Source organism: Medicago sativa, chromosome 6 (genome assembly GCF_051527215.1).
Source record: "Medicago sativa cultivar Bolivia chromosome 6, Bolivia_mono, whole genome shotgun sequence".
NCBI lineage: Eukaryota > Viridiplantae > Streptophyta > Magnoliopsida > Fabales > Fabaceae > Medicago > Medicago sativa.
In genome coordinates, this window is record NC_140754.1 from 30,217,646 (window position 1) to 30,228,845 (window position 11,200).

At 30.0% G+C, this 11,200-nt stretch overlaps 1 pseudogene across 1 annotated transcript; it reads left to right on the forward strand.

Annotated features, from left to right (window-relative positions):
• The first annotated feature begins 482 nt into the window (after positions 1-482).
• On the forward strand, positions 483-2,055 carry LOC146914437 (transcription factor bHLH30-like; annotated as a pseudogene). The gene is made up of 2 exons (XR_015014198.1): positions 483-1,181; positions 1,328-2,055. The product of XR_015014198.1 is annotated as a transcription factor bHLH30-like (transcript).
• The last annotated feature ends 9,145 nt before the right edge of the window (positions 2,056-11,200 follow it).

An 11,200-nucleotide genomic window follows, 5' to 3' on the forward strand; every position in this document is an offset into this window, starting at 1 on the left:
TGGGCATTTTTGTTCTCTAATTACAAATTAGATTGATTTATCTGTAACTTATATCATAATACCTGCCTTTACATCATCTGCCTAAACTGCAATAAATGTTGTTCTAAACGAGTTGCTAGCATCCACTGATTTACTTCAATCTAATATGTTACTTTATCTTGCACAGTATGAAAAAATCCATGAAACTGTTAGGAAGAATCTCTTGCCCCTATTTAAGGAACAAATTGAGGAGAGTTCGGATTATGTCATTGTAAAGTTTATGGTTGTTTTCTCATTTGTCTCATTAAGCTGATTGCACATGCTCTATTCATCTTGGAGAATTGTAATATATATAGCACGAGACAAATCTAAACTTATGAGGATTGTAAATGTACAATTGTGAAACTTTAAGCCCAATAAATGTTCTTCATATATGATAACATTTCTTTTCAATTCAATTTGGTATTGAAATCTTACTATCCCATGCCTGATATATATATATTACAATTTCTCCTTTGGTTCAACCTGCCCTTTATTATATTATTTTTGAGATTTTTTATTTGGTATTGTTCTTTTTAGTTCTTTGTCTGAAGCATTTCTTTGCACTTAATGTTGAAGAATGTGTTGGTGTCTAAGCTATAAGTTATTTACAAGGGTAATTTGTAATGTAATTCTTTGACATCTTTGAACCTACCCAGAAAAAGTAGGTTTTTTTTTTCTCTCTCTCTCTCTATGCTTGCTATCAGTACCATTCTAAATAATACTAAATTCAAAAGATTGTTTTTATCAATTTTCAAGTACTTATTTAGAGAGTGGTTATGCAAAGGGGTATTATGTAGTTTGATGTAGCACTAAAAGAATGGATGCAGGTCACTTGATTGCTTTTCTCTTGGATGACCTATGCACGATGATGGGGATTTTTTTAAATCCAAAAGTGATTTGACACAGGTTATATTTTAAGAAGTAACTGGATTGATTTTAAAATGTTGTATTTTTGGCACTTATATAAATTCCATATCAGGGAAGAAAGGGTGCATCAAGAAAGGGATTATTTTTAAAATGCTTTTGAAGTCTTGATTCTTCTTTTTTGTGTAATGTAGCTTTTGGTTTTCTAGGGACAAAGTTCAATTTTCTTTTCTAAAAGAAGGGAATGGAATAATTTAATTTTGGAGTAGCAAGAGCTCAACAGTATGAGTTTGATGGTATTAAAAAAGATGTTAATATTAACTGTCCAACTTAGTTATGCTTACGCTTGGAATCATGAAATTCATGTCTACACAAATATACAAACATGGTATATATGTTAATCTTTTAGAATCTAACATTTTTGTGTACCTTTTTAAATTAGTTGGACAGAACATCCTTACTAGCTGAAGTTATTACACATTTGAAAGAGCTGAAAACAAATGCAGCACAAGCAAGTGAAGGGTTAATTATTCCAAAAGACAGTCATGAGATAAGATTTGAATCACAAGAAGGTGGATTAAATGGTTTCCCTTATTCAATTAGAGCATCACTATGTTGTGAACACAAACCAGGTTTGTTGTCTGATATAAGAAAAGCACTTAATGCACTTCATCTTATGATAATAAGGGCAGAGAATGCAACTTTGGGAGGTAGAATGAAGAATATCTTTGTCATAATTAGCTGCAAAGAACATAATTTTGAAGATGCCGAGTATCGACAGTTTTTTGCTGGATCTGTTCATCAAGCTCTTAGATCTGTACATGATAGATTTTCTAATTAACAGGATATCTTAGAAACTAGAAAGAGAAGGAGGATTTCTATATTCAGCTCTTCATCTTTAGGTGATTTCTTATAAAAACTTATATTTTTGTTTATTCACATGTAACGTGAATCTTGGGTTGTACATGGGTTGGGAACTTTTGTAGATAGCTAGGTTGATAACTGATCTAAAGCATGTTTCAATCTTTTGACCAAACACACAATGAATGAACTCATTCTATGATGTTGTACTTTGTTTGAAGAGAAATTTATGCTGGATCCTAAATAGTTCAAGATTTTAAACTGAACAATCAAATACTTCTTGAACTCTGGATCATAATTTTTTGTTTATTCTCTGGATCCTTTTTGTTCTATATGTTAATAGGTGGACATGAGAACCAAACTGTTCGAAAGCATGTCGTAGTTCTTGGAAGTGAATCAAAATTGAAGCCAAAAAAAGGGATGGAAAATGACTCCAATGGCATAAAGCAAAAACCTTACAATCACTATTTGATTTACATCTATACATATATTTTGTTATAGAGGGTGCATTTGAAAATTTTCATCACCATTACTCTTAATATTTTTTACGAGCAGATGCAAATGGTTATGTTTTGTAATTTTCAATCATATTTTTTTTTTTTATGAATATGAAGTTTGCATTTTCACTCCTATTTTGCTCTTTCCCTTAATTTGCTAGAATATGAAAAATGAAGCTATTTCTTTAATAAAAAATACAGCTATTTCCCTTAATTTGTTCTTTTTTCGTGTATAACAAAGTATTTTAAAATCAAGCTAATATTAATTTGACACGAATCCTTTTAAATAAACACTCAAAAAGGTAATTCCTCTATAACAAAAATTTTCGAAAAAAGGAAATTCACGTCGTGCGAAGCACGGGTTTGTAACTAGTTTTCATAAAAAAAAAAAAAAAACAATATGCATACATTTTCTTTCTCAACATTTGTTTTATCATTTTTATAATCCAAATAGAGTATGCTTCTGAGTTTGTGTTTTAATATCATGATAATTATATTTGATGATATATATTTTCATTTTTATTTTTCATTTATTAATTATATATATATATATATATATATATATATATATGATGATAATATAATTAATTAAAATTAAATAATTCGCACCCCCTGGTCCAGGGTCCTGGATCTGCCACTGTCACTATGTCTGTGATCGACACTATTTTGGAGCTGAGACATTACATCTGAAAAATCTGAGCTCAATGTTGACATGAGCTCTGATACCACATGTAAACAATTTAATCATCAAGATCGAGTTATTATATGAAATTATGAGGTCATGTAAACAATTTAATCATCAAAATCGAGTTATTATATGAAATTAGAACACACTTACATGGAAATCATGACCACCAAGCGAGTCTGGTGATCATGATTTCCATGTAAGTGTGTTCTAATTTCATATAATAACTCGATCTTGATGATTAATCACAATTTGCCTTTTAGCATTCATTTTCCTGCTGAATCTAAAACACCATTTTCTCGTAGTGACAACCACTCTTGAAAGGATTTGAAATATTGAAATATTTTGACACGTGACATAAGATATGTGATGTGTCATAATAAATACTGTGTTGATATCTATTTCAACAATGAAATACATTAATTTTAATTTATCATTTAAAATATTGTAAAAATATTCCTTCACTTTAAACCATTTGACTATTAAAAAAAAATACATTTGACTACTCTTTTTACTTTTTGGTGGAATAGAAAAATATTATTATCATTAGTAATTAAAATATATAGTTAGCTCATATATTTGTTTACGTTTTACTTTTTGGGTGAAATAGAAAAATATTATTATCATTAGTAATTAAAATGAAATAATGATAATTTTACAACCACTCTTGAGAGGATTTGAACTCCATTTCAGATTACAAGGACAAACTCTTACAATTGAGAATGAATAATGTCACGTGTCAAAATAAATACTGTTTTTTTTTATCTATATCTATTTCAACAATGAAATACATTAATTTTAATTTATCATTTGAAGTATTGTAAAAATATTCCTTCACTTTAAACCATTTTGACTACTTTATTGACAACTAGATTGTTGACCCGTGCGCCGCACTGGTCGAATAGACTGTAATGTATAAAAGTAAAGTATAAGAGATGAAATAATTGGTATCCCGTGGTATAAATATTACTTTTGTTTCTTTAAATTTGTTCCAATCAAAATAATCTTTCTTTACCATAGCCTATCTTTATGCTTGTGAGGACAAAAAATAACAACAAAAATAACAAATGTAATAAACACTGATGTTTTGGATATATTCAATTTCTTCTATGGATTCTATCTGAATGCTATAAGATTTGTTCATGAATGTAAAAAAAGTATTGAATATGAAGTCAAAATAGAGATTTATGGTTTATATAAAAAAAAAGAATAGAGATTTTTATGCTACTTGGAGAAATTGAATTGTTTCTCTAGGCAAGCAAACTTATCATTTCATTAAGAATAAAATCATGAATACAACCTATACCAAAAATAAATAAATCATGAACCTCGAGAAAAAAACATGGATAGGTAAAGGAAAAAAAGAGGAAAATATTAGGGTTTTTGTTGAGGTAGCATGGATAATCACAAACTAATTATGCAAATTTAGAGCCAAAATTTTAGGGTTGAGGATTAGCATTTAACGAATGCAAATTTAGAGCCAAAATTTTAGGATTGAACTATTGCAAACCTAATAAGGAATTAGTGGAGGGAAAAAATTAAGTTAAGTTGCTGCAGACTTAACGAAATTAATAAATAAGGATAAATATCATTTGACCATATATGTATTCTTGTTATTTAATATACTAGTTTTGTCGATAAATACCACACTTGTAAATTTCATTCAAAACACAATCAATCAAATCAATCTATTTTCACAAATTTTTCTTTTATCTTTATGCTTTACTTTTTACTTATGCAATTCTTGTTTGAATAGATCGGAGAAACTCAATAGTTTACTTAACACTCTTTGAAAAAGTTATAAAACACATTTGGGGAACAAAGTTCGTTTCTAAGCACAATCCTTTAAAGCACAAAGAGAATTAGAATTGAGAGCTATTAATTGATCACTCAACTAACTTTCAAGTTGAAACACAATCATACACTTGAATTTGGAATTACTAAAAGAAAATCGAAAAGACACTAAGCTAATGGCACTTGAGTACAATCATGTATATAAAAACCGCACCAAGATAGAAAATTTAATAACACTTGCAACAAAACAACTACAAAAGCAACATTGTACTGAGATGACAATCATGGCAAAACAAGAATTAAAAATAAGATGTACTCCCTCCGGTCAATATTATAAGAAAAAAATTAACTTTTTAGGTTCATTTAATAAATGATGCCTTTGGTCTATATTATTGGTCAAACACATCATTTATTAAATGAAACAAAAAAGTTAATTTTTTTCTCATAATAGTGATAGAAGGAAGTAAAATAGATGATTCTAAGCCAAGAAACGACCATAACCACCCCTTTATTAAGAATTAAGTGCAAGAAAGAGAAAACTAAATGAGAAGATTTAGCTATGTCTCTACACTATTGAGGCAGGCTTAACAATTTTTTTTGAATTGAATGATTTTAATTATTTTTGTTAAATATTTTTTTGGTAGTGGCCGGGGTTTGAACCCCGGACCTTGCATATTTTTTTTGAATGATTTTAATTATTTTTGTTAAATATTTTTTTGGTAGTGGCCGGGGTTTGAACCCCGGACCTTGCATATTATATGCATTGTCCCAACCAGCTGAGCTAAGCTCACGAGGACTATTATTTTTGTTAAATATAAAAGAATGGAAACATATATTATCAAATATTAATTTATTTTTGAGTATTAAATAATAGTTAGTTTTGTGCAACCTTAATATTTAGATGACTAAATATTTTTTGAATAATAATCAATAATAACATAGCGAAGAAAATATTCTCGTAAGCTTATCTCAATTGATAGGGACATTGCATTATATATGCAAAGGGCTGAAATTCAAATCTCGGATTCCTCACATATTCACCTTAAAAGATGAATTTCCAATCACTAAATTATTTGACAAAAAAAAAACGCAGAAAATGTTTTGACTATTTTATTTTTATTTATTTTTTTATATACTATTTGACTGTTTTATTTGCTTACATTGGAAATCTTAACTTATTATGCCAACAATATTCTATGGTTGATTACATTGGAAATCCTAAGTAAGATGATGTATAGCTAAAACAGAAATTACACTTAGTAAAAACATCTCATTGTTTCGAGTGTGGATTGGTTGGGGATCAAATTCTGGCTTTTCATTTTGAATAGCTTTGTCACATTTATCAGCTCCTATACTGGCAGATTGTGCATCAGCTATTGAAGTTTGAAGATCCTTATCCAAGTCACTGAATGAACTTACAAAAGCTGCAACAGTAGTTGTTATCAATTGAGTAGCACATAATTTCACAGCTTGATCATTGGGAAATTGTTTTGCCTTTCCCATAAGATACACTTCATAAGATTTTGCCTCCTTTATTGCAAAATCTAAGATATATGCTGAGAGTTCATGATAATTTTCGGATGCGACAATTCTGTTGTCACCTTTCAAAAGATCCAAGCAATCTTGAGAATATTTCCTGGCCTCACTGCATAAGTCTTCATACAACTTGAAACCTAATGTTGGAATAGAAACATAAGATATGAGGCACAAGCAAATGATGAACAACGATGATGATGATAACTTGGTAGGTTTCATTTTTTTGATGATATCTATGAATATGGGAGCCTCTAATAAGGAACAAAGTCAAAATCCCTTGATAGGAGCTGATTATAAAATAAATGACATGCAATCTGCTATAATGGAGGATATGAGGATTGGAATAAATGTGGAGTTAAATCCCTTAAATGGTAGTAATTGTCAAGGCAGAATTCATGGGTCAACAACATAGGAATCTTTATCTGTATCTTCATCTTTATAATACTCCCTCCGGTCACATTTATAAGCAAAAAACTATTTTTTAGGTTCATTCAACACCTAATGTATTTGGTCTATAATATATACCAAATACATTAAGTATTCAATGAACCTAAAAAGTGGTTTTTTGCTTATAAATGTGACCGGAGGGAATACAAAAATCATCATCAAAAGTTAAAGTACACGTGGGATCACAATTTTCACTATAGCATTTATTACATCTCCAACACATATGTGGCAATGCATTTTACATGTAATAAAAATATTGCCTTAATTATTTTTTTAAAATAATTAATAATTACTTTAGTACTTTTAAATTATTATATTTAAATTATACCAACAAAAAAAAGGGTATGATATCCTATGTAAATAAAACAAAAAATCAATTTTACGTATTAAACCAAACTAATTTTTTTTTCTTTTTTAACATATTAGTTGACTGATATTTTTTTATTACTCAATTATAACTTAATTATTGTATTTTCTTCATGATTTTTTTAATTTACCGAGATAATATCCTACATAGATAGGAAAAATCATTTTTACATAGTAAACCAAACCCAACAAATATAATTATTTCTTTTTTACATACCTTTTAAAATAATAAATTAACTTTGAGAATTATGCTCCCTCTCCCTCTCCAACAAACCGGTCTTAGTTTTTTTTTCTCTAGGTTTTTTCATACAGTTTCTTCATTGAGAGGGTGGTTTTGGGTCAATTTTTGACCTAAAATCACAACTCTTCATCTTTTTATCAATTTTTATTTGTGCTTTCGTCATTGAACTGTGGTGGTGTGTTGTTCGTCGTTTTGTGCGACATTGTTTGAAAGAGTTGCAAACTTGAGAATGGTGTGAATCCATGAGAAAAACTTATCATTGAAGCCAAACTTGCTTAAAACACTGAGAAGAAATTTTCATTCAAGTGTGTTAAAAGCTTTTGAAATATCCACTTTGAAAGCTAGATTACCGGCAAAAGTTTTTTGATGAAGATGATTGATAGCTTCAGAAGTGACACAAATACCATCTTTGATGTTTCTGCCTTTAATAAAACCTCATTGTTCAGGAGATATGATGTTGTTCATGATAGGGGCCAATCTATCTGCCAGGATTTTGGAGATGATCTTAAACTTGAAATTAGATAAAGCTATTGGTTTGTATTGAAGCTAAAAATATTTTTGAAGTGATCAATGATGTGACTTGATATTTATTGTGGATCAGTAATCATGTTTTCACCACTCATGAGGCAAGTTACGAGTTTGGATGTGTTTTTGATTTTGGTTAATCTGTGGAAATATTTGGTGTTTCTATCTCTATCTCTATGCCAAGCAACTTTAGATTTCTCCCTCCAAAATTCTTCTTATATGTTCAAGGCATTCTCTAAGGTAATTTGAGATACTTATTTTGATACATCAAAGGATCTAAGATCCCTAGAAGATCAATATCAGATTGAATAGTAGTAAGCTTCTACTCAGCTTCCTTTACCAAGTTCTGAACATTACCAAAAACTGTTTTGCTCCAAATCTCCAACTTTTGCTTTAAAATTTTGAGTTTTTGGTTTAAAAAACATAGGGCGGCCAACTATATTGATATTCCATGCTTCTTGAATAATTCTCTTACAATCTTCATGTTGAATCCACATTTGCATAAACTTGAATTGAGACATAAATCTATGTTGAGAGGTTTCAAACACAAGCAAAAGAGGAAAGTGGTCTGATTTGTGCTTGGTTAGAGTTGAAACATTTCAAGAGCTGCACAAATCTAGTCAAGTTTGGTTACAAATTGCCCTGTATAATCTTATTTCAGTGTGTCTCTGACCCCTTCTTCAATTTGACCAAGTGAACTGGATGAAGACCCCAAACGCCATATGCAATAAATCATGAAATTAATCCAATCAATCAAATAGTTTAGATGCTACATCTACATTTTTCTCTAATACATGCATAATATGATTTTCATAAAAACTCGCAGCGGACAAATCACCATACATAAATATATCATCAACATGTAATAATCACCAAATACATGAATAGTAAAATATCAACACCATGTCTCAGGTCTTAAATACATAAAATTCAACAAGGAATAAATGACAGAGACATAAATGCATGAAACCTTATTCAGAGCCTAACTAGACTTTGAGCAAAAGGGTAAAAGGAGGTAGCATCCAAGCTAGTCCTCAAGAAACTCACAAGCAAGAAGATAATAAGTCCTGCACGCTATCTACCCATTCATACAAATAGGTAGGCGGTCAACCAAATGACCACTGAGGTTAAATAATGATCCACATAATAATATATAATCAAGTAAAGCATTCAAGGATTCCAAGCATAACATACATACATAATCATTTTTCCTAGAATACTACATATGAATATTATCATGCTTCAAACATTGCATATCAAGCATATTCATTCTCATATTATTTAACAATGAATCGTCACATCAACAATTGTTCGTCGAACATACTAGCATAACTAAGTAACATATACAAGTCCACAGTTCCACGTAGTCAGAACATTCACCAAGTTCACCAATGTACATAATCACCAAATCACATAGTCAAATATGACATGTTTCACCAATTTCAAGTGCATATGCAATGTGGTACCAAGTTTTTGGATTTAGAGATAACTATTACCGAGATTCCACCAACGTAATTAACACCAACAATTACGTTATTCACCAACTAATGTAATAAACACCACCAATTACATTCTTCACCAAAGACCAACATGACTATGATGCATGGACTTAAAGATTTGACAATGCACATATCACAAAAACTATATTATACAATTTTCACCATCATATAATATCTTCACCAATTCACCACCATTTGCATTATCAAGCATTGACCTCCATAAATTCAACAAGTCATAGTCAATAAAAAGTCATCAACATAATCATCATCAACAATTATCATCTCAAGGGAACAACGTCGTTTCACAAAGCAAAATCCAAACAATAGACGACAATCAACCACATCGTGTTAACCAATATATTATACACCCATCAATCATCAATTCATTCTTATTTCGTCGTATTATCATGAATATAAAACTAAAGCACAAGTTATTCGATCATAAAATCTTATTTTGACAAAGTTCGTCTATTTTCACAAAGTTGCCTATTTCCAATATTACTCAATAAAAGTGTGATTCCATGTTCTTACATATCATCAAAACATCCCTACATATCCTCTAACATCTAGGGTAATCAATCTTAGCATATTCGTTTCAAAAAGTTCCTTTGTTTCACAAAATTTCTCAAGTTCATCTCCTTTTCTTCATGTTTTGAATTTCTTTCGTTCCTCAAAATAAACCATGTTAAACCAATCAAATAAGCTCAATTAAACTCTAATCGAGTAGGTTTAGGTGTTAGGAACTCCAAGGGATACATTTGAAACCTTAAAAGTAGAAAAAAAACGCAGTTCCGAACCACCCAAAGAACAAACGATCTGTGGACTTTTACACAGGCAAAAGCACACGGTCCAGGAAGTCTTGCACGGTCCGTGCACTTCCTGTCGCAACCGTGCATTTTGCTCTGTCAGCAAAACTACACGTTTTTGTATTTTTCTCGCGCGGGAAGAGTCTGATTTTCGATCTGTTTCTTTTTAGTTGAGATTTAAAAACAAAAGTTCATCGCATGCATTTTTTTTCTTTTTAGCAAAACATAACATCTATAAATTACAATAACAACAAAGATCATTGACCCAACAAAAACATAAATAAAGTTCCTTACATTTAATAAAAATAAAGCTCTTTGATTTAACAAAAGCATAAATAAAGCTCATCATATTCAACAAGAACAAATCTTTTACCTTCAACAATCCCGACCACTTTTACTTCTTTTTAAAGGAGCGTAGTACATATTTGAACAGTCGTGTTATAACTAATAACACTTATAGTATTGAGATTTTCTGTTTAAGAAGTGGAAAGGTATTAAGATTATTTATGTAATTTACTCGGTTTAATAGCGGGTATGGGTATATGCAGGTACATATACCATTAAATCCGCATCCGTATCCATTAATTAGCGGATAGTTAAAATATCCATTAAGGTATTCGGTCTGTGTCCGTGGCGGATATTATCCGCAAATAACCACGGGTGCGGATTTTTTTGCCATCCCTAACTCAAATTACAAACTTATCAATTGGCTTAACATAGAGCTTTTGCAAAAGTAATCTATTCGATTCCGCTGGTTTTTTATTTAAGAACTTTTTTATTTAATTTTGATAAGAACTTTTTTTTTTTTTTATAACAAATTTAGTCCTATCTTTCAGTTTATAAACTTATCTTTATTTTTTCTGCTAAGTTTTTTTAGAGGATCTTTTATATGTTATGTAATTATTTATTGTTTGCTAAGTTATATATATTTTACAGCCTTTTAATAAAAAAATAATGGTGGTGGTTGACAGTCTAAAATAACTTTGCACACATAATTAATCAAAACATTCAGAGTCACAAGAATTAAAACATTAATTGATGTGGCAATTATAAATATT